Source organism: Neophocaena asiaeorientalis, unplaced genomic scaffold (assembly GCF_003031525.2).
Source record: "Neophocaena asiaeorientalis asiaeorientalis breed wild unplaced genomic scaffold, Neophocaena_asiaeorientalis_V1.1 scaffold123, whole genome shotgun sequence".
NCBI classification, from domain to species: Eukaryota; Metazoa; Chordata; class Mammalia; order Artiodactyla; family Phocoenidae; genus Neophocaena; species Neophocaena asiaeorientalis.
The window spans coordinates 4239837-4265259 of NW_020173666.1; the positions used below are offsets into that span (position 1 = coordinate 4239837).

The 25423-nt window shown below is 43.9% G+C and overlaps 1 protein-coding gene across 1 annotated transcript in view; it reads left to right on the plus strand.

Annotated features, from left to right (window-relative positions):
* Positions 1–25423, plus strand: part of SASH1 (SAM and SH3 domain containing 1) — an 856260-nt gene that overhangs the window by 496636 nt on the left and 334201 nt on the right. The gene's annotated exons all lie outside the window — the stretch shown is intronic.

The window sequence follows — 25423 nt, forward strand, 5'->3', positions numbered from 1 at the left end:
TGGTTGCTCAGTGACTCTCTGGGGACTTAGTAAGACTAATTTTCAAGAGGTGCGGCCACGGGAAAGAGTCTCCCTGATGGGGACATCCAATTCCTCAACTCTTACAGAATCTCTGCCACCGTGTCAGGAAAGGAGGTGTCATTTAATCCTGCACCTTGCACCTCACTTGCTACAAAGTTTCTGCCAGCATCCTTTAGAGTACTTTGGGGTCCCAGAATTAATCATGGACGGAATGATACTGCCATGACAAAGAGCCCTCAGGTGCAGGAAGCTGAGGCATTTGTGTATTTAAATCATAGGCTATTAATAAATGTGTCTATTTGTCTCTCTTGTGATTAGAGTGTGAGGATTATGTTTCCAGAGGAAAGTAGAATAATTAAAAGAGGATGATTTCTAGCTATTTATAAAACACTTAAATATATGATGTTTTCTTTATTTCTTAAAATATCAATGGTACTTTTCTAATGATTGCCATTAATATTAAATTTTAAAAGTGCACTGACATCCCACAGGAATTAATTAGATAGTCACTGCCCTTGCCTTAGACACAAACTTCAGACACAATGTGTGAACATCATCTACCACTTCAGGCTTGAACTCATCAATGCTGTGCTGTGGATACAACAAATTTTAAGCTATAAGGTATGGAATGGTTACTACAAATCCAGGTCCATTCTCACTCTGGCCAACACTAAAGATATGTCTGTTGCCTTATGGTGTGGGAGTTTAAAAGTACCCGTATTGTTTGGCGTGAGCAACCCATCAGCTGAGCATTATAAATCCTTTTCTTATACCATTATTTACACTGGGATATATTGGTTAAATGTGATTCACATCGTCAAGAGAGATGAAACCAGAAAACGTTAAGATGTATCTGTAGGCTGAACACATTTATATCCATCACACTCTACTTTAGGCTTCTTCCTAATCAAATCACCAAAAGGACAAAATGTTATGCAAAGAGATCAGGAAACCTACTCTTTGAAAATCTTGATTGACAATTCCTCTTAAAACAAGCCTTTTTCTCCAAGTTTGGCTGCTAAGAGGTACATGAGCGCTCTGATATCAAACAACATTGAGTCATATTTAAACTTTGCCCTTGTTTTTTGAGTTTGATGAGCAGTTGATCAGGAGGGGTAGGCGTTTTGAGAAAGACTCCCGAGCAATTCCTGGCAAATTCAGTGCTGGGTTCAACCCTCTTGCAGCAGCTTGCTCACATCTCCAGAGTAGCACCTCCTGCCTGGCTTTACAATGTATCAGTGTATGGTAACACACATCTCCACCCTAGAGTGTGTGTGCACCATCATGGCAGACCTGGGGCTCCTGCCTCAGTGCGTCGTCAATGTTGGGGCCACTGTGAGGATCTCAGAGTGTGCTAGATGCTGGGCCTCCCACATGCTGACTCACCTGCTGTCCAACCAGCCTGTTATGGGTTGAACTGTGTCCCCCCAGAATGCACGTTGAAGTCCTAACCTCCAGGACATTAGAATGTGACCTTGCTTGAAAATAGGGTCATCGCAGATGTAATTAGTTAAGTAGGTAGGATGACTGGTGTAGGGGGTTGGAGCCCTAATCCAGTGCGACTGGTGTCCTTATAAATTTGGGCACGGACACACAGGCAGAGAGAATGCCATGAGAACACAAAGGCAGAGATCAGTGATGTGTCAATAAGCCAAGAATGTCAAAGATTGCCGGCAAACCACCAGAAGCTAGGAGAGAAACGCGGAACAGATTCTCCCTACGTCCTCAGAAGAAACTACCCCTGCTCACCTTGATCGCAGACTTCTAGCTTCCAGAACTGAGACAATAAATTCCTGGTATTTAAGCCATCCAGTTTGTGGTTCTTTGTTATGGCAGCCCTAGCAAATTAATACATAGCCTATATCCTGGAAAAGAAGCAGGGGAATGACAAGGTTATTATTATCAGTTCATAAGAACAGAAATGACAGCTTTCTAACAGAGCAAAATTAATCATTTTTGGATTGTTCACTTTATAGCCTTCTGATTCTTAAATTTGTAATTGCCATATGCACTGTTACCGCATATGGAGTGAGAAAAGGTCTGGTGGAAATGTGTTCTTAAATGAGTGACGTATATTACACTGATGGATGGTTGATGGATATATTTGAGCGAATGAGGCCCTGTTATAGTAAAACAGGCTCAGAGCTATACATAATCTAAATATATTGGTACCAAGGGCCCAGTACATAAAGCTTCTGCTTTGGTATTAAACTGATGCATGTGTCATAAAGATACTAAAGAAAAATGTGCACAAATAATCATGGACCAGTTTTTCATTAGTAAAGAGGAGACGCATGACCTCGCGTGTTTTGCTCCCACGTAACTATGATCACAATTGAGCATGAAATATCGATACTACTGGAAGGTGAAATTGACAATAGAATATTCTCTACTCTGGGGGCTCAGGGGAGAGGATGGAAAGAGCACACATTTTAGAGTCAAACAGAGCTGGGTTCTAGCCCCAGTTCTACTATCTCCTAGTTATATGACCTTAAGCAAGTCATTTAACTCTCTAGGACTCTGTTTCATAACCTGGAAAGTGAGGATAATAATACCTCTCCACAGAGCTGACCTGAGGATCCAGTAGGGTAATGTCAGTGCAGCGACCAGCACAGCGCCTGGTAATATGCTCAGTGGTAATGTTCAGTAACTGGTAGCTGTAAATTTCATATTCATCCTTGTCACTTGATGTGACAGTTCTGCAGTCTGGCACAAACCATTTGGGGAATCCCAGACTAGGAGGTCCATTTACTGGAGTCTAAATGGTAATGACCCTGGTGAGGCCTAGCAGAATCACTGAAGTTGCTACTAACCTTTCCCTTTTTCTTTCCTCCTTCTTAACCACAGAGAGTACCCAGACTGGGAGCTGAAGCCCTAGAGTCCACTGGCATAGCGTACACTGGGTTTGAATAAGCCCTACTTAAAGTTAATCCAGGTGAATCCTCAGTCCAAAAAAACCCCTCATTCTAAAGGACAAATTAAAAATAAAACCGGGGGCTTCCCTGGTGGCGCAGTGGTTGAGAGTCCGCCTGCCGATGCAGGGGACACGGGTTCGTGCCCCGGTCTGGGAAGATCCCACATGCCGCGGAGCGGCTGCGCCCTTGAGCCATGGCCGCTGAGCCTGCGCGTCCGGAGCCTGTGCTCCGCAACGGGAGAGCCCACAACAGTGAGAGGCCCGCGTAGGGCAAATAAATAAATAAAATCGGCTCTGTATTAAAAGGAAAGATGATTAGGAGGTAAAGCTTTAGAAAACTGAAACTGCACAGCAGGCTCTCCTTAACTTCAAGGCAGTCTTTCTTTAACTCACTCAAATATAGGCGATGCTTTTAAACTTGATTCCAATCAGTGTAGCCTTTGTATGTAGTCTCTGAAGGAGGTGGGCGGTGAGACAAGGAAATACAAAGCAGGGAAAAGGCCTCAGGGAGCAAAATATATTTTCTGACCATCTCCAGTGCATCCCGGGGCAACCTTTTTCTGCAAGGGAAGTCAGTATGCTCCATTTTGATTTGCAGTCAGCAGGCTGGAAATTATTCTGGGTAGTTTGGGGTTTAAAATAACAATTTTGTTGAGGAGGAACCAGCCCACAGACTCACGTGGTGTCAAGGCACCACTTACTGAAGGGCTGTGTAGTGAAGCTTCTGTTACAAGTGCCTCTTGTCTTCACCAAGCTCCGTGTTTCAGTCCCCTTGGTATTTGAACTCTCTAAGTTCAGCATTGCCATGTGTTTTCCTAAAACGAGGTTAATATTTTCCGATTTGAATTTAGTGAATTACTGCAGGTAATATTCATCCGTCCCCTTCTGCCAACCCTCTCTACCGCCATGTTCCCTGTTGTAATTGCCCATTAATCAGCCTTGAGTTTGCCAATAGGAAAACTCCTCCACAGGGCTAGGAGCTTGAGGGGATTAGAATAAATTAGCCTTGTGACACGCAGTGACAGGTTCAGGTTGTTTGGCAAGCCTGGAATGCACAATTTGGTGGGTGGAAAAACATCCTTTAGTGAAAGGGCTACAGCAAAGCTGTTGGTGTGAAATGTCCATTTGTCTTGAACAGAGAGATACAAAATGAAATCTGAACATCTTCTTCACTAATAGATAAAACAGAATTTGGATAGTTTTTACATTTAGCACTCCAAAACCAGAGACATTTAGAAAGTTTAAGAGTTAGACGAGACCTTAAGCATATCTAACCTATCTAACCTAAGTCCCTTGTTTTATAGATGGATAAACTGAAATCCACACTGGGAAAGTTACCATGTGTGAAGTGATGGCAGAGCTAAAACCCAACTCTCCTCCTTCCTAGCTTAGGAAATTGATCCAGGTTATCAGTGCAGGAAATAGATCATTTGAAGTGTGCCTAGGTTCTAATGTTGCCTTGCAAATAAGTTACCCATCCACTAGCCCAGTGAGAGAGGAGGTCCAGACTTAATGGAGCATCTCAGGGCCGTGCCTCAGTGTCTTCCTTACTTTGCCTGGAACCAGGGCACTTGCTCAGTATCAAAGACCTTCAAAGTTCTTGCTTCCCCTAAAGAAGGACTTCAGGCTCTGTCTTCACTTCACCTGCTGGAATCTGAGCTACCAGTCATCCCCAGCACCTAGCACGCCTTGAAGGGGGACATTATCAACTCCCAGAAAAGTGGCTGGTGGTGGTTTCTCTCACGGAATAGCAAGTGGTAGTGGAAATGGGCGAAGAGAAAGGAGTTTGAAATGACAGAGCCAGCTGAGGCAAAGGAAGTGCTCCTCTGATAAGAAACTGTCTTAGCTTGGGCTGCTGTAACACAGTACCATAGTCTGGGGGGCTTCAACAACAAGACATTTATTTCTCACAGTTGTGGAGCCTGAAAGTTTAAGATCAGGGTGTCGACCTGGTTGCATTCAGAGTGAGGGCCCTCCTCCTGGTTCACAGATGACCATCTTCTCCTTGTATCCTCGCATGGTGGAGAGGAAGGAAGCTCTAGTATCTCTTCCTCTTCTTATAAGAATGCTAATCCCATCCTGAGAACTCTACCCTCAAGACCTCACCTAAACCTAATCACCTCCAAAAATCCCCACCTCCAGACACCATCCCGCTGGGGGTTATGGTCCCAACATGTGAAATCTCTGGGGGTCACAAACACGCGGTCCATAGTGGCAGCTTACAGGCAGCGTTGTGAAACCTTCTTCCCTGCAGACCTTCAAAGAGAGTTTATTGCTAGTACTTATTTGTCTTGATTATGAAAGTAAAATTCTACCTGGCGTTGGAGGGAGGAACAGATAACACCTTGAAGTTTCTGCCAAACTTGAGATTGAATTTCTTTCATGTTAAACAGTAAGACGGTTGGGGGAGCAGGGGCCCCTCGAGGCCACCAGCAGCTATGGAGGAAGGCACCTGGTCAGGGCGTCGGGGCTGGTGAAGGACATTGCCAGCCCTCCCTCTCATCTCTCTGTCTGGAACATCTGGCTGCCGATTTCAGGTTTCTCAGAGGTGGAGGCAACATTCCTTTCTCTTTTTTTTGCGGTACGCGGGCCTCTCACTGTTGCGGCCTCTCCCGTTGCGGAGCACAGGCTCCGGACGTGCAGGCTCAGCGGCCATGGCTCACGAGCCCAGCCACTCCGCGGCATGTGGGATCTTCCCGGACCGGGGCACGAACCTGTGTCCCCTGCATCGGCAGGCGGACTCTCAACCACTGCGCCACCAGGGAAGCCCCAGAGGCAACATTTCTTAAATAAATTTACTTGACGCACACAATCAATGACATACGTGTACATCCTTAGGACCCCTCCATCCTCTCTATCCCCACGGCAGTCGGTTGGTAGCCCTGTTACTGGGCCTCTGCTCCTCACATTCTGCAATGTAGAATCGCTTCTTTACATGCCTGTCTCCTAGGAGACAGGAAAGCCTTTGAGGATAGAAATGACACGGTAATAGTTCATGGATCCCAACCTTTATTTATTACAACCTGCCGTCCTTTGTGTGATTTCACTTCTGGAGAAAGCAATTCCACTCGAATGTTTTCAGGATTTGAATGGAATTTTAGAATGTACTCTTGCACATTTAGATTTTAAATGTTTCTTAGAACGCAACCTTGCTAGCACCCTGCCCTAAATTTCATGAAATTTGTTTGCAGGTGTGTTTGTGACATTTACTGCTGAAAGAAGTAGTCACCAGGATATTAGAGGCACTCGCAACCCTCGTATATGTCCATACGATGTCCGCAGCTTTGAGAGCCAACATCCTACCTACCGTGGAGGCCACACTGCAGCATGCAGTCTATCCCGGCCAGCAGCTTGCTTGGCACAAGCTTGTTTGCAGTTGGCTCTCCATGTGCATGGCCCTATACTTACACAGCCCGGACGCTGACCTCTTTTTTACATTGTGCGCCCTGGGCAGGCACCTCACTTGCCCCACCCTAGTGTCAGGCCTGACCTGTGTTAATTTCCAATTCATGTTGAGCCTTCTGTCCTCATCTGGTGCTGCATCTCAGCATCATCCCATTGTCTACAGCAGTGAATTCTCCAAGTGTGTTCCCAGACCAGCAGAGCCAGCATCACTTGGGAAGTTTCTGGAAATTCAATATCTCACGTCTCAGCTCAGACCTGCTGGAAAATCTGGCGGTGGAGACCAGCCATCTGTGTTCCCCTCTGGGAGATTCTGATGCAGGCTTGTTTGAGAAAGGTAGAGGCTGGTGCTAATTGTTTTTCCAGTGTCTGTATAAGAATCTCCCACAGTTTCTGCCTCCCACTCCCTCAAGCATCCCACAGACTGTTGCCTGCAAACAGCTGGAAGCAGCGCCCCCCATCCGGGCCTTGTTCAGCTTCCCGGAATATGGTGACATCATCACTAGCATCAGATCCCTAAGCTCCCACATGTCTGGAAGGAAGGTCCAGATATACAAAGAATAACGAGGGGAGAAAGAAAAAAGTTTAGCCTTACAATCTTAATCTTTGGATCCAAAGATTAAGAACGGACGTGACGCACGACTTCTGATATCCTAAGGACCTTGATGTGGAAGACGTATAATTACTTGTTATTTATAGGTTAGAAGCAGGAGCGATAAATAGAAGTTACAGGGACCAAGGTTTGTGCCGAATAGTAAAGAAGAACATCCTGATACATAATCATGGGTTTACACACAGAATGGGCTGCCTGCAGCCATAATGGTTTACCATCGTTGCTGGTGTTCAGGCAGAGGCCACAGGACTCTTATTAAGGCTATGGTAGAGCTGCTTCATGATAAGGCAAGGGTTGCCCTGGATCACCTTCAGGTTTCTCCCGACATTCTGTAATCTTAGTGCCTTACAGATAATAGATACTAACACACATAGGAAGGAAGGAAAGGAGGGAGGGAAGAAGGGATAGTGGGAGTAACCCCCAAATTATTTACGATTATTATATTTGATTATAATTTGATGTTACAAATGTAACATCAAGTTCACCCTCCTACTATGTGCTGTGTTGGTGTGGTGTTACTCTTTCTAGTTAATATGCATCTGTTAGCCCATGTAGAGTAAGATCGGAGAGGCAAAGGGGTGAGTCAGTGATCTATGCAGCATGTGCAGTGCGCCCCATGCACCAGGCACCAGCAAAGTAGGGGGTGAGGATGCAGGAAAGACTGAAGATGTGGTTTCTGCGCTGAGGGTCTCGGGCTGGTTTGGGACACAACCGGGTAGACAGGTCCCTAAAAAGGGAGGCCCCAAATGGATGAGAACATAGAGGGGGGCTGGGTTCAGAAAGGTTCAATGGTTAATCCCAAGGCAGAATATTAAACACACTAGCTAAACTAAATTACTAATTCCTTTCACACCTGAGAAAACATTGCTTTTAACCATTAAATTAATGTTTTTTTTTTAAATAAGAAGGAAAGGTAGGTTTAAGAAAGGAGGAGAAAGAGAAAGTTGTGCAGTACTTTTTAAAAATTGTTGGTACTAAGGAATAGTTAATATTTTAATCATTACATGTTGAGGACCTATATGGGAAAAGAATCTAAAAAAGAGTGGATATATGTGTATGTATAGCTGATTCACTTTGCTGTACGTCTGAAACTAACGCAACATTGTAAATCAACTATACTCCAATAAAAATTAAACAAACAAGTTGAGGAACTTCCTAGTGTCTCCAAAAGCTGTCATTTGTCCTCAGTTTTCCAGCCCCTGATGTTTGGGCCACTCCAGACTCTCAGGGAAAAAGCACTTTAGGTTTTTAGAAAGTTTGGAAATCAAAGGCAGATTCAGCCACAGTTCCAAATACAAACTGCATTTAAGGATGGTCAGAGTGCCAGTAATGATTGTTTTTTTTGGTAAAAATCTACCTGGTTAGGAATCTTTTAGCTTCATTTTTAAGGAGCATAAATTCCTGTCTTAAAGATTACGTGTGTGTGTGTGTGTGTGTGTGTGTGTGTGTGTGTGCGTGTGTGTTTCACTATATAGCAAATGTCTGTTTATGCAGAAAGGTCAAGGAAGTGATGTGCTGATGGAGTGAACATTCTGGAAATGAACTTCCAGCACACTAAATGAAAATGTCCACTTCACATTCACCTCACAGCACCGAGCGGCATCAAACAGACCTTAATCTCTGCTGGTTCGGAGCAACGTGCCAGTCCTTCCCTTCCGCCAGTCCACCCTTCTGGGCATCAGTCTTTCTTGTACAGCGTTGTGGTCCAGGAGATGAGCCTGAAACCGTCTGATCTCACCCTGTGACCGCCCTGGAAATTGCACTTTTTGAATCACTCCCTGATAACTCTTTGTCGGCTTCACATTTGCCCTTTTCCCACAAACGTCTGGTCAGAACTGGGTGGAGAGTTGCCTCACCACTGGGTTGTTCCAGCTGTTGAGATAACATCGGACTGAGGATTCTTCTTCTGTGATGACTCAGCCGGTGCTTCTTCCACCCTGTCCTTCGCGTGCTTGTCACTCTGTGAGTGTTCATGGGTGGCTTGGTCCTCAGGCTGCATCACAAGCAGGAGAGGAGCTCCCAGCTCAGTTCCCACAAGGCGGGTCCAGGGCGCCATCTTTGTACACAAAGAACTGCCTATTTTGCTTCTGTTTCAATATTACCTTTAAAAGTCTTTCTTCTCTAACAATGTTATATGTGCTGAATTTATTAAGAGGGAAAGAATGGAAACATTTATAATAGTCATTCTATCTCTCTGTTCAGATAATTTATCCAAATATTCAGGTTAATTTAAACAATCCCTTTGTCCATGATTTCTGTACTATAGATAGTTCCCGTGTACCGGTACGTTCAAAGCTGAGAGTGTATTTTTCACAGAGCTGGTGTTGCTTTTTTCTACTTAGGCCCCCACTGCCTTTCTAGGCAACCAGCTGCATGAGCTGTATTCCTCCCTCCCTCTCTCTGCTCCCCTCCTGCCAACATCCCATCCCCACATCCCTCTATTCACTCTCCACTCAGAGGCCAGGTGCTTTTTGCCTGCCTTGCTAATCTCTCTTGTATTTATTCCCCTGTCCCTACACCCCTGCTATTATCCTAGCAAGGCCTGTGGTTTTTGGAGCTGAAAACAACCACCTGGCCCAACCTTTTGCTTTTTATAGAAGGAAAATGACCTAAAGAAATGAAGTTAATGGTCTGGGCTTTAGGATGAAGCTTAGCTAGGACCACCCAACTGCCTCTCTCCAGAATTACACACCATTGCACAGCAAGTTTCTCTCCATTTCCATCCATCCTGTGCAGATTCCAGGCTCTTCTTTCTGAAGCACTGCTGCTAGACCCCTCCTCAGCTCAAAAACCTTCAGTGCCTCCAGAATAAATCCAAACTTCTGAACCTAGCATTCAACATCAAGCTGACTTTATTGCCAATCCTCCCTTTTATATACACTTCGCAACCAAGCCAACTGACCTGACCGTCCCTGGGTACTCCTCATCTGCCCTAGGTGTGCTTTTACTCCCATACCTATACGCATGCGGTTTGCAAATCTGGATCCCACGCATCCTTCAGGGCAATTGTTGAGTGTCCTTCTTCCCAAAAGGCCTTCCCTGATCCCCCCCACCGCCCCCCAGTTAAAAGCAATCTCTCCACCACTGCAGTGTCACAGCTTTTCATCCATAACCCCTTCTGTCACCCATTACCTTGTATAACAACTAGGTGAATACATGTTGACATTTTCTGCTGGTCTCAAGCTTCTTGAGAAGAAGACCCTCGTGTGCTGGACTTTTGCATCACCCAAAACCCTTGCACATAGCATTCACTCACGTAGGATTCAGAAATAAACCAATGTGTTCATATATTTTCCAGGTTATTAGCCAGTATACATAGAATGCTATAATTTCTCCAAGCCAAATGTTAATTTTTAATTCATCTTTTTTGTTACATATAGTTGAGGTGGTAACAGTTATGTTATTTTTTGTTATGATACACAGCTTAACTGTTACGATAAACGATGTCACCCACTTGAAAGCATTTTAAATCAATTATATACTACTGGATTTATTTGACACAAAAATATAAAACATCAAATAAATAAACATTTTCTCTAGACCAAGTCTCATTCCCCTTTCCACAGCCCTCCCCACTCCACAGCACCCCATTCAGGCACAAAAGACTAAAATAATCCTAGAAACTCTGCAAACGTTTACTGCCATCTTGTGGACAGAGACACACCTAAATGGAATGGTCCTTTGCTTTCCCAGGCAGCCTCTGCTTAAATGCTGCGTGATTTAACCAAAGGAATTAACCTCTTCATGAATTAAAACGTTTGCCCAGAAAGTGGTTAGTTGAAGCCAGAGAAGCCTTTGCTAATTGTTCTTTATCATTACAGAACCCTAAAATGGCTGTCAGAAATGTACACACAAATTATCTTAATTTCCTCATTCCTAACATCCAGGAAGAAGGGGGTGGGTGGGGGATGGGGGTGGGCGTGGGGAGAGTCGGGAAAAGGTGACGGGGTGATTTTTATAGGCTTTGCTTCTTGAAGCAAAAGAGCCCAAGAGTTGTATTAATTAATGCATTAGCAGTTAGCTGTTTGCACCCCAAAGTGTACACAATTCACTGTTGATGATTCAATAGTCTTCTTGCCAGATTTCTCTCAAATAAGTTGATGTCGAAGCTGAAGAAACGCATTTTTCTCCACGTGACTATAAAATCGATGTTTCACAGAAGGGACAACCAGAAGCCCGTGTCATGGCCACTCACGTATAGGAATTCAAATTAATTGCTATGAAATGGGCATGAAATAGGGAGAATGAAATGAAACGTTAAACAAGAGTCATTTCACTTTCTGTGGGAGGAGAGGACCCCACCCCTACAAACCTTTCTTTCCTTTGAGTTTTACTGGTACAGTGATCTCCTATTCCAAACGACATAGGTGCTCAGAGTATTTTCCTTCTGTATTAAATATAGTCCTTATTCAAATACCGAGCCAGGCCATATCTACAATGTGTTCATGCTATTATTATGTCTCCAGGGTGCTATTTGGCCTGTAATGAAACTCGTATGTGGCACTGAACTTGTCTTAAAGAAATGATCTCTTATATGCATAAAATTAGACCCGAAAGGGAATCCGTACACTTCAAGCAGAGCTGATTCATGTGGGTGGCACTTTCCCCAGCATGTGCGTCATCTCTCTGTTCCCTTCCCCGCTCAGCCTCCCTGGGGGTCAGGATTGCCTGTGTTTTGCATTTCTTTCTTTCATCCTTGCCTGCCTTTGTTAATCACTCCGGAAAGGTTGTTCAGATATTAGCTGTCAGATAAGGCCCTGTGACAGAAGAGAATGCATATTAATTTATTTATTCACTGAACTAAAATTTATTGACCACTTACTATATACCAGATTCTCTGGTAGCCATAGGGGTATAAAGATGCAAAACCGCTCCCCTGAGCAGCTCAGTCTGAGAGGGAACTAGTAAACTGTTACAAAACCACCTGAGAAGTGCAATGCCAGAGGTATAGAGATGCAGTGACAAGGACCTTGCAGTTGCCAGTTGTAAGGTGCTCCAGATGGAAATAAGGGGTGATGGTCATGGAAAAGGAGAGGGAAACCATATAGTAGAGAAACTTTGGTCAAGACTGGAATCAGACTAATTATGAAAGCCTTCCATTAATCTCAGCTACAGTGATCAAACCCTGAGCTAAGCAGTGGGAATGGACAAGAGGGGACAGATACTCAGCTCCTAAAGAGCTAGAAAAGCAAGAGTTGGTGACAGAGTCTAGAATCTGAAGACAGTGTTGACAATGATTCCCTGGTTTCCAGCTTGGGTGAGTATGTGAAGCAGGATGCCATTTTAATGAGTGAGGAAATAGCAGTTTCGAGAAACAAGCATGAAGGTTGGAGTGATGGCAGTCAAGTGTCCAGAAGTAGGGAAGTTTCAAGGTCACCAAAAAGGAGACCTGAAAAATATTTATGGACTTTTGTCATTAGACTATGAAAGTGAAAGCGTTTGAGGAATTAATAGAAACAAAGATAAACCAGTAGTTCTGTACTTTGACTGCATATTAGAATGGCCAATGGCCAGGCTGCATCCCAGACCAATCGAAGCTCCCCGGGCGATTACGTGCCTCCAAGGAGAGACCAATGTTATAGATGCTTCCTTGTAGAAGCTGTAATAGAAAAGAAACGAGTGAGACTAAAGAATACCGTGTTTCTAAGAGAGAGAAATTTGAGAATAAACTAAGGGGGCAAATACTAGTTGAGACAGAGAAAAAGAAACAGGAAAGGGAATCGTTGGTGGTGAAAACTCTAAAAGGAAGTGAGAAGAACAAGAGGGTATGTAAGATTCACTCTGGACAGGAAAGGAAGATAACGGGAAGTGAAGTTAGTAAGAAGAGATGGGTGTACATACGATTAAGTATGTAGGTAGAAGGGTGAGAAGAGTTTTCATCATCAACATGATAGTAATTAAATGCATCCTCAAACAGATCAGTTTGAAATATCTCCTGCTGTGAATAAACAAACTTGTTAAGAAAACATTTCAGGAGACTCATCGCCAGAAGTCTGGGGATGGGGGCGGGCAAGGTAGCTGCACAGAATCCTTCAGTCCTTCCAGTTTTTGCCTCGTCTGTATTTTCCTGATTCTCACCCTGCCCCCAGTGTTGAACTCTTCTCAGTGCACAGCAGATCTTGCAGAGGTAGGTAGTGTTCTCATTCTATATCCATTACCATATTTGTCTCCTTCACCACCTTCATTAATAGAAATTTTCACGAGCGTGTGACCATATTAGGTTTTGGGAGAACCCGTTTAGGCCATATTTTGCCCTCTGTACCTTTGAGATCTGACAGAGAACAGTGGTATAGATGGAGGAGCTAAACATCCAACACGTGACAATGCTGGCCAATAATGAGCTCAATCAGTTTACTCTCTGTCTCGTGTGTGTGTGTGTGTGTGTGTGTGTGTGTGTGTGTGCGTGCGGGCGCGCGCGCAGTGCTTGAAGAGCCCAGCCCTATATTTGTCTCTGTGTTTTGTCCCATTAACAGTTTTGCCAAACAGACCAGTTGTAGTTCCTTTTAAGGCATTACATTCTGACATGTTGGCTGATAACACTGCGTAGAAACATGTCTTTCTTGAAGCGGCCTCCACACTGTTCTCATAGCATCCTCGGCCGTGAAGGATAGGATGCTGTCCTCTGTCCCTTTCCCCTTTCTAACCAGTGAAGGTGCACTGTGCAGCACACCACGTGCCATGTCAGTCCTACACGTGTGACGGGTCTGGGACCTATGGATGAAGGGCCGGCCTGGCTCCCTCCTAAACCGTCTTATTGGCCAGACTTCCACGCTCGGAATCATCCCTTGATTGTTTCAGTTCTGTTGAACCTGAAATTGAGAAGTTCAAATCAGAGCAAAGTGGAGCCTCTTGCATTGGAGTATGTTGAACACGAAGGTTCTCAAGATCTATTTCAGGCTTTCATTTCATGAAAAAAAATATGGTACACAATAAACTTTTTTTATCTTTTTTTTTTTTTTTTTTTTTTTTCCAGTACGCGGGCCTCTACCACACTAAACTTTTATGATCCCACCCATGATCTGTTAATCAGATTATCATCTCGTTTTCCTGATGGAATCAGCAGAAACAATCTGGGCCTTTGGGGAAATGCTTTAAGGAAATATACCCGTAATAGAAAAAACCTAGAGATGTGTTCTTGGTTATCTCTCAGCCTCTTCTTTAAAAGCTGTATATTGCAGCAGGTAAAGACAGGAGCTTTGGAGTCCGACAGATCCACTGATCCACTGGCTCTGTCACTCCTGCCCCAAGCCAATCTTCATCTGTGAAGCGGCCATCTTATCTGCCAGCCGGTCAGATGTTTGCGGTCCTGAGGACTGAAATACTGTGAGTAGAGTGATTTAGCACAGTGCCCACCTCCCCGTCAGGGCTTGGTAAACACGCAGTATCATTGTTTTCATTACTATTAGGAAAAGACTTTTGTTTGGGAAGACAAAAGGGAGGAGGTGTGGGATATCCATCCCACAAGAGGGAAGGGCAGAGGCTTTTCTTTCTATTCTATCCCTGAAGTGCCACCACATTGAGGGAAAATTCCTTTCTCATCTCTACATAAGGCAGTTCTTCTTCACTTGAACCAAGGGGTTTTTGTTTGTTTCTCTCTTTGTTTGTGTTTTCTATATAAAGACCCACTCTTGGAACTGACCATGTTTTCCTCTTCATATTTCATGCTAGAAAATATCTAGGACATGCTTTTTTAAGACTAATCTCACACCTGGCACTCTCTGATTTTCATGCACTTTATTTTCTCTTTGCCTTGTTTTTTTGTTTTTATTTTAAACCTCTTGAGGTAGCTGTATTATTATGTGCAACTGTGTAGCTGCTTTAAATCATTTTTTTGGATAAAGGACATCCTTGATCAAAAATAAATAATGGGTAACCATATATATTTTTCCCCGTTTGGGTTCTGGCTTTGAATAGTCCATTATTTATCCCAGAAATCATCAAGTCAGACTCTTGCTCCAAGCCCGCCAAATCATCCAGGAGTGTGCTCCAGAATTACTGCAGAGGTCACCTTTAGGCGTGAATGGACAGTGTATTTAAAATGGCCCATTCATTCTGCCCTTGGCACAGCTGCTGTAGTGGTTAATTATTCTGATGCTAATGTATGTGCATATCTTTTTTAATGTGGGTACCAGACTGAAAATTTGGATTGAAACCAGTAATCAACAGATGGCCATCACTCGGGTGTCCTGGGCTGGGTTTTCACCAGTGACTCTCAATATAAGCCCCAAGCTGGCCAAGCAGTAACTCCCTCCATGTCTGTCTCACCACCCAGAACCGTCTCACTGGGCAAGTCTGTGACTGTTCTCCATAAAGGAGAAAAAAATGTCCTGTATGCACTGGCACAGGGTCCCAAAGTGGAGATTATAGAAATATTTTCACCATCAATGAACTTAAAATGTCCAATACTTTTATTTTTTTATTTTTGTTTTTTTTTTTTTTTGCGGTACGTGGGCCTCTCCCTGTTGTGGTCTCTCCCGTCGCGGAGCACAGACTCTGGATGCGCAGGCTCAGCGGCCATGGCTCACGGGCCCAGCCGCTCCGCGGCATGTGGGGTCTTCCCGGACCAAGGCACGAACCCGTGTCCCTTGCATCGGCAGGCGAACTCTCAACCACTTCGCCACCAGGGAAGCCCTCCAGTACTTTTATTTCTTAGTGTTAAGTGATATTTCTAAAGCTATCCTTCTTAAAAGTATCTGTCTCATAGAGAGTCAATTGGGAATAGCCATGAAGAAAGAATGGTTGATAATTGCAAAAACAGAGTTGACCTGTGTCGGTAATATTTAAATGATTCGATTTAATTTCACACTTCCCTGTTGAATACATATTCTTTTCAAGTCACTGTGTGTGCCCGAGAATGACCTCTCTGAAAGCATCCACAATCCATGTAGTTGTGATATAGTATATTGTAGAACATAGTGATGAAGAATTTTTTTCCATATTTCTCTTTACTGTTTTGAGCCATATTTATGCAGTAACAGGAACCAGCTGATCGCAGCTCTCACCCCAAAAGTAGCTCAGTCATGCCCAAAATCTCAGGTGCCAAGTAACTTGGTTGGGACCATGTGAGTGAGCGAGAGAATTAGCCAAGTCAATCTGGATTAAGCAAACAGGAAAAAAAGAGAGGCAGTGATTTATTGGCCACTGAAACTGAAAACGCAAGACCAAGAAGCTGCTTCAAAATGTTTTAGTCCCGTAGCTCAAACAATGTCATCGGAACCACTTTCCTCGCTCAGGATTTACAGCTCTGCCCAGATGTGCCCGCTCCAGCCTCAGATAAGATCTGTCTACTTAGCATCCCCAGAAGCTCCGGTCTTGTTTCCTCACAACTGCAAAGGAAAGATCTTGTCTTTCCCAGTTGCTTCCGTGAAAATCCTGAGGTTCATTCTGATTGGCTTGGCTGGAGTCACATGATCACTCCTGTATTCCTTTGCTAGGGCTGCGAAAGTATCGCAGACTGCGGGGCTTAAACAATAGAAATGTATCCTCTCACAGTTCTAGAGGCCGGAGGTCCAAGATCAAGGTGTCGTTACCTCCTTGGGAGGGTGCTGAGCAAAAAGCTCTTCCATCCTCTCTCCCAGCTTCCGGGAGCCTTGGCTCGTAGATGGCGTTCTCCCCGTGTCTGCTCAGCGTCTTCCCTCTATGGTGTCTCAGTGTCCACATTTCCCCTTTTATAGGACCCCCAGTCACATTGGATTAGGGCCCACCCTGAGAACCACATTTTAACCTGATTGCCTATCTCCTAATAAGGTCACCTTCTGAAGTACTGAGGGTTAGGACTTCAGCCTATCTTCTCAGGGGAAACAGTTCAATTCCTAACAGTCCCTAAATCAAACACAATAATGAAGGGACAAAAAGGATTGATGGGCCAGTTCGGGGTCACTTGAGCATCCCGGATCTGGGAATGGCATCACCTCCATAAACATAGTGGTAAGAGTGAGAAAGGGCTGATTCTACAGGGAGAATGGATGGTGGGCAGGTAAAAATAATAGTCATTACACTGAGTATCATTAAATCAAAATAAAGGCCAAAATCCTATGCATGTGCCTACATATGAACAGCTAAATAAATTACCAAATAAGTGTATATACAGTGATATTATTCAAATGGAATCATAGCATTCAGATTTCTCTCCAGTTCCCCATGGGTTAGGAAAAATAGTCATTTTAGCATCATTCTAATAAAGTGAAATCTCATTTGGCTGTTTAGATGCCAGCGTGGAGGAGAATAAATCTAACTACAAGAAGATAATATTGGGCTTCCCTGGTGGCGCAGTGGTTGAGAGTCCGCCTGCCGATGCAGGGGACACGGGTTCGTGCCCCGGTCCGGGAGGATCCCACGTGCCGCGGAGTGGCTGGGCCCGTGAGCCGTGGCCGCTGAGCCTGCGCGTCCTGAGCCTGTGCTCTGCAATGGGAGACGCCACAGCAGTGAGAGGCCCGCGTACCGCAAAAAAAAAAACAAACAAAAAGATAATATTGATGCCCCATTCCCATCAGTTTCCACAGAACAAAGATGCTGCAGTTGCAGCTAGGGAAGGACATGGTGTCACTCTTGGTTGGTGTCTGACCACAGATGAAAGCAGGAAGGACCAGCTGTAGAGCAGGGATGTGTAAAACATAATAGGCGTCATCCCCTTCCTCCTCTCGTGTCACAGTAAACATAATGGATCAGTCAAGGCATTTGTTCCCACGGAGCCTTGGGAGGGCTCAGAATCAAGGTTGCATAGTGTGTGTCTGTGTGACCGACACACTCGGGAGTTGTGCAGTACACACCTCTGTGCCCACACCTGGCAGCCTTGTACAAAACCTCCTCAGGTCAGGCTCCAGGCAGCCTGTTCCACATGGGAACTGGCTCAAGAAATCTGAGCCACTTGCCCTCCTGGCCTTAAAACCTCCACTGGGTTTCTGGGATACCTGTGCTAAGACAATTTCCTAATCTGATCTACCCTCTTTGATCTACCATCTTTGTCGATGCTTATTTCTATGCATACAAATATGCACAAGCTACATATTCACTATTAAATACTAATGATTTAATATATAGTAAGTTCCTTGGCTTGGTGCACCTCTTGTATAAATTAGAAACAGGCTTCTTTATGTTAGGCAATGCTGCCATGTCCCCCTAGTTTCTAGAGGCTCAAGAATACGTTTTTCTGACAATGGTTCAGGATACAGGCTGGTCTTTTGCCAGCTTTCTTGCTATTAGTTCATTTCTTTAACAGCATCGTGGGGGAAGTCTTTTCAGAATCCAGGGTCTCCAGCCTCAGCCCTTTCTATTAACTAAAAAACCCGGACTAACCCTCCATATGGTGCGGCCATGACGTTTAATAAATACCTTGCTGATTATTTATATGGCTTTGAGCTTATTTTGACAAGTTGATCACATTAGTCTGTCTTGCAACCAAACTTTTATCATAAGCGTCTTCCCACAGCTCTCTGTCGCTGGGTTAAGTGGTCTACTGAATTTCTGCCACACCAAACTTAGGGGAGATGAGACAAAGGAAAGTACAGTCTAAAACTAAAGCAGACAAAAGCAATTCTGAAGAACAAGAAAAGGCACAAAACTCTACTGAGGTCCTGGTGAATAGATCTGTACCTTCTGTCAGCACGGCTCTTGACTGTAAACTGCCTTAACACCAGGATCAATAAAGGGCAGAGCCTGGAGATGGTAATTATGCTAATTGGTAGTGACTAGAAAACAGGCAGGCAGCAGGATAAGCAGACAGCATCTTGGGAGGAACAGACACATTTGTTAAGAAGGGCAAGATGTGGTGTGGTACCCTCGCTGAGGTTTTTTTCTATAATCGGTTTTCTAAGAAATACCAAATGCGGCACTTCCCTGGTGACGCAGTGGTTAAGAATCCGCCTGCCAATGCAGGGGACATGGGTTCGATCCCTGGTCCGGGAAGATCCCGTGTGCCACAGAGCAACTAAGCCTGTGCACCACAACTACTGAGCCCACACACTGCAACTACTGAAGTCCACACACCGCAACTCCTGAAGCCCATGCGCTCTGGGGCCCGCGTACAGCAAGTACTGAGCCTGCATGCCGCAACTACTGAAGCCCATGCGCCTAGGGCCTGTGCTCCGGAAAGAAGGGTAGCTCCCGCTCGCCGCAACTAGAGAAAGCCCGTGCGCAGCAATGAAGACCCAACGCAGTCAAAAAATGAAAAAAAAAAAAATTTTTAAAGAAGTTTGTTACCACAGTAAAGCAAAGCAAAAAGACTGATGAGATGAACTGCCCCCCCCCCCACGAAAAAAAAGAAATGTCAGATGCATTTGGTCAACATCATTTGAGTTCTTACCTTGGTAGAAGGTTATAGCGGGGACTTCTGGACAATATCAAAGAAATGAAAGACTCAGCACCTGCCTTCAGAAAGCATACAGCTTAGCTCAGTCTACAACAGCACACTAGCACATGTGTGTGCACACACATGCACACACACACAGAAAGCCGTTTTCACTGTAAAAACATGTCAAGAACTGAGACCATAAATGCCAAGGCACTATCAAGAGGAGAGGAACCAAAGTCAGATGGGATGAGTCACAGAAAGCCTCTTGTAGGCACCATGTTTGGGATGAGGCTTTGACCAGAGAGAGGATGAAGGCATCTCAAGGCCATAGACTTTGCTCTTGGTAAAGGAAGTTAAGAATCTCTAACCACAGGGCTTCCCTGGTGGCACAGTGGTTGAGAGTCCGCCTGCCGATGCGGGGGACGCGGGTTCATGCCCTGGTTCGGGAGGATCCTACATGCCACGGAGCGGCTGGGCCTGTGAGCCATGGCCGCTGAGCCTGCGCGTCCGGAACCTGTGCTCCGCAACGGGAGAGACCACAACAGTGAGAGGCCTGCGTACAGCCAAAAAAAAAAAAGAATCTCTAACCACAAAATCTGCCCAGTTGTCATTATATTATAGTTGTGAAAAACATCTTACTAGATGTGGAAGTGTAAAAGCGCTCCATATATGTGTAACGTCTCCATGAATGTAACATGGACACAATCTTGGAACTAGTAACCAAACCAGTTAACCCAAGTGTGTGTAGGTACCAAAAGAATAGACGAACCAGTTGAAATTTTAAATTAATTACCCCGCCGGGCTGCTGTGAGATTCTGAACTTTCTAATAAACTTTGACCAGTAAAGTTTTACATGCAATTTTTTGATCATCTGAATTATATTTAAGACTTAAATATTAATAAAGTCTAAGTAAAACATAGCCAAATGCATGAATATTTAGAAAGACGGTCTAAAGATGGTCTGGCTCTGTAAATATCAAATTTACTTCTTTTAATTCCATCTTAAATCACTGGCTCTAGTTATGAAAGAATCTTTTCCCCCAGAAACTGGACTACAGAATAGTAACAAAAATTTTCTATTATTTTTATTTCAGGAAAGAGATGTAGGGAATCATAAGTACCACATATATCCGAGGAATCATATTTCAGCATTTAAGAAAATCTGATAGTTTTAGTTAAATGGGTCAGATCTGAAGGATAATATTCACCATAGAGCACAAGACTATTTTTTTTAAAAAAGAATATATTTACACACAGCACAGTGAGGTTAAGCACTGTCTATTTTGGAACTGTGAATTCCAGGTGTTGGGTGTTCCATGAAGTTAGGCAGTATAGAAAGAGACCTGAACTAAAACTGTGATAATGAGTAGGTCATTTCCCCTCCAAAGGCTGGCTGCAGCTTCCATTGAGCACAAGGAGTGGCGTGACAAGGGTAGTGTGACCTGTATCATCTCTGAGAGCTTTAGAGCTCTAAACATTTCCCGGCAGATAACTAGAAACTGGGACAGAGGAAACGTCTGTTTGCAGGGTCGCATAACCACTACCAGCAGGGGGCAGCACTGCTTAGATAATCGCTGTATTTTTGCCCTTCCTCATTTAGGAAAACTGTGGGGAGAAAGGGATTTATCCCCTCAGCTCTTAGCAACTCAGTAACATATAAGTGAGCCAGAGCCAAGGAACGCCCTTGCCCCTAAAGATTACATGTCCAAGGCACCAACACCTACAGCAACAGACGTGCTGACGACTCACATTTCCCGTGGACACTTTCACTCATGGTATGGCTTATGGTTGATTTTGCTTTTTATCTTTGTCTTCTCTTTATGTCCTACTTGTTTCTTGTCGGGTAGGAATAATTGTATAAGGAATTTTAAAATTTAAGAAACATGGGAATCTTTTACCAATCTTTCTCTCCCTAAAATAAAATCCCCCATTTGACGTGGAGTTTGAGATGAGAACTTCTCGAGAAGGGACACTTCATGCAATAAAGAGCAGAGATGATGACATTTCAGAGAAGGAAACGACTCTCCCCCTTTTGTTAGGAAAGGACAAACACACACACACAAAAGCCATCCACTGACCAGCGCTGCCCCCTGCGGCTGAAAGGAAATGAGGCTGAAACAAGTGAGTGCCTGTTCCCTGAGTCATGTTTTATTTTAATGATATAAATGTTTCTTTAAAAATTCAACTAGCTTATAGCATAATACTAAATCACATTTTCTAATTAATTTTTAAAGCTCAGATTTGATAGTAAGATTAATGTTAGCCTTATTTTCAAGATAATTTAAAAATTACTAGACAACATTCATTCCATTTAATAAGAATGTATTACTCTGCAGTAAATTTTAATTCTGATTATACGTAGGGCTTTCTTTTTTTTTTGGCTGTTACGCGGGCCTCTCACTGCTGTGGCCTACCCCGCCGCGGAGCACAGGCTCCGGACGCACAGGCTCAGCGGCCATGGCTCACGGGACCAGCCGCTCTGCAGCATGTGGGATCCTCCCGGGCCGGGGCACGAACACGTGTCCCCTGCATCGGCAGGCGGACTCTCAACCACTGCGCCACCAGGGAAGCCCAGGGCTTTCATTTTGCTGAAGTATGAACACTTGAAATGCTTCATTTAAAATTAGAGATAGTTTTTCATAAAACAAGAATGTGTGGGGGCTTGAACATCTAAAACTATTACCTAAAGAGCAACAGAGGCTGTGGCCTAGAGCTTGCTGTCATCAGAGAACTATTGTCACTTATATGAAAGCACTTCTATCCATTTCTTTCTTTTCTCTTTATCTTTCCTTTCCTTGGACATTATTCACACACAGTAATCATTTCAAGCAGGGTTGTATAATGTGAAAAATCTGTGCTTTGAGCCAGACATACTAGGATTTAAAATCCAACTCTGCCGCTTATAATCTGTTTGACCATGAACTAGTCATGCAGCCATTTTGAGCCTATTTTGTCTTGTCTAATATAGGGAAACTAATAATACCTGTCTTGTCAGGTCATTGTGAGAATTAATTGAGAAAACATGTAAAACTGTATAAAGCACAGAGTAACCACTTGATAGCGGTCGCCGGGGAACTTGCCTCAAGGAAGCCTGGGATAGAAAGTCTACAAGATGTCTGCCATCCATTCCTTCCCTCCTTGCATTCACATGGTGCTCCTTACATCAAGAGGTAGAGTCTGATTCTCCTTCTCTGAATCTGGGCTGGCCTTAGTGACTAGTTTGACCAAAAGAATACAGTGGCAGTGACAGTCTGGGACTCCCAAGGCTAGGTCTTAAGAAGCCTTGAAGCTTCCAAGGCTACAAGTCTCTTGTATGCTTGACCTTGTGATGTTCCCTCTTAGAATCCAGCCGGTGGGCCTAAACCACATAGAGAGGCCATATGTAGACATTCTAGTTGACAACCCAGCTGGGCTCCCGGTCAACAGCCAACATCAACTGCAAACCACGCAAGGGAGCCAATACTGGACATCTAGCCCACGTGGGCCTTTAGACCCTTCCAACACCTGTCGCCACCTGACTGCAGCCATGTGACAGGTGCTGGACAAAAACTACCCGGCTGAGCCCAGCAAATCCACTGGACTGTGAAGGATAGTCATAAATGGTTATTTCAAGCCACTAAATTTGGGGCTGGTTTGTTATGCATGCAATGATAGATAACTGGAGCAAAGCTGCAGGGTAGATGTCTATTTTAAAGAGCCACTAGTAAAAACCCAGAGAAATAACTGGGAGGGAGGGACTCTCACTCTAAACATTTATCTGTAATTCATAATTTTGTTTCTCAAGTCATTGTTTCAAAACTTCCAGAAAAGTCCAATTCGATTTTGAAGGAACATGTGGGGATTGAAGAAATGTTGGTTTGGATGAAAAAGGGAATGAGTGAATGATTGAATGTTTCCTGTGTTATAAGTCCTCTTGTAGAAAACATCTAATGACCAGCCATCAATCTAGAAGTTTCATTAAGAATCTATTATTTCTAATGCCATTTGTAGCAACATGGTTGGACCTAGAGATTATACTAAGTGAAGCAAGTCAGAGAAAGACAAATGTCCTATGATATCACTTATATGTGGAATCTGAAAAAAATGGTGCAGATGAATTTATTTACTAAACAGAAACAGACTTACAGACATAGAAAACAAACTTACGGTTAACAAAGGGGAAGGGGGCCGAGGGGATAAATTAGGGATTTAGGATTAGCCAGATATACACTACTATGTATAAAACAGATAAATAACAAGGCCCTACTGAATAGCACAGGGAATATATTCAGTGTCTTGTAATAAACTATAATGGAAAAGAATCTGAAAAAGAAAAAAAAATATATATATATGAATCACTTTGCTGTACGCCAGAAATTCACACAACATTGTTTGTTCCCTTGACCTAAAAACTACACACAGGGGCACTCGTACAAGCTAAGAGGGTATCTTGTGGTATGGTGAGGAGGTACCACCATATCTGTGTGTTGCCACGGCCATTTTCAGAGCATTTACATTTTCATTGTAATTTCATTAAGCCCTGTGAAGCAGGTTGAATAGAAAACTGCAGTGTGGATGTGGCCGTCCAAGGTCACCCGACCAGCTGGTGGACAGCCCAGACCCAGGTCTTCCGCCTACCAGTCAGGTTCACACCAAACCCCTCTGCCCTCTCCAGATCTTATTTTGTCCAGGACCCACCAGTGTCTTCAAGTGACCTTGTTTGCAACACAAAATAATGCCATAAGGCTGCTTTTTAAAGGTGTTTTGAGAAATAATGTTAGAAATAATGGTACTGATTGCTAGACCAAAATAGAGTATGTCTATCACTGAAATAATTCAAAAAGCTATTTTTGTGGGTCACATTCTATGTGATAAAAACTGTCATCTTAGTTTCCTTTAAAGGACACCTCCCTCCGTAAATCCATACAGCGTCTGTATTCTCGGCTGAATGGGACTCCTCCACAAAGAGTATATAAATGACTCTGGTTCAGAACGGAGGTAGAACAGATAAAGTTGACAGTTCAAAGAAGAGGTCTTCATTACTAAATTATTCGGGGAGGTTTTGTAAGTCAGGGAAACTAATCTGCAACTAATGCCCCCTCGGTGCCACTTCTACTGTATTCATGTCCTCATACTGACTAGGAAAGAACAAGAACACGGAGTTTTGCCTCCCCATCGTCAATTACAAATATGTCCTTTTTTTTACCCTCTGTGTGAAATTGTGTTTCTTATAAATTGCCCTGTGCTGGTGCCTCGTGAAGTAAACATCCAAGTTCCTGAGGCATCTTTCTGCCTTAGACAATGAGGGGCATGTGCCCCGTTGGTGCTCTTAGAACCAGGCTGGCCCTACCTGTGGTCCTCCATGAATGGGAGGCCAGCGGAGGCTGGGAGGCCATGTGCCTGGTTATGAAGCTGTTCGTCCACTTTCCACGTTATTGAACTATAACAGCTGCTTGGCTCGGAAGAAGCTGATGGCCACGGACACAAATCAAACCAGTCTCCCTTCTGCCCAAACCCTAGAAAAGCACCTTGCTGTGGCTGTGCGGTAGGAAGGGTTGGGGCTCTGCTGTAGCACAGATGACAGGAGAGCTGGCATGCACACCCAGAGAAGGCAGGAGCCATCTGTGCATGTTCATTGGAGGCCAGTTCCTTGCTAGGGGACCTTTATGCCTGGCTCCATTGGCTAGGGGCTCCATTGGCTAGCACACGATTTAAAGATCTGAAAGGATTAACTGTGTGTTTCACTGTCAGTCATCTGCTGGATGACAAAGAGTTGACATTTATAGGAGAAATCTTTATTCTGAAATCTAAAGGACCACCTGAGAAGGTCTACAGTGATGCTTACCAAAAAATGGACTTATAATCATTTAAACTAACTTTAAACATTTGTAGCTGCATGTTTAGATGGTCCAGAAGAAAAATACAGCCTATGAAGATCTTCTATGTTTTCCCTTTTTATTCTCAAGCATGGCTCCAGACATGTACTCCTGTTAGGGAAACCTATTCAATTTGTTTCCCTACATAAATATTATGTGCATAGTAGAAATGGCTGCGTTACTACACATCAGATGGTTTCTGTCCTGTATGACTAATTCAGTTTGGTTTCATTGTGTTTTAGCAATTCCAGAAAGTAAGGGCAGAGCCAGCCCTACAACATTTTTTTTTTTTTTTTTTTTTTTGGTTGTTTGGGGTTTTTTTTTTTTGG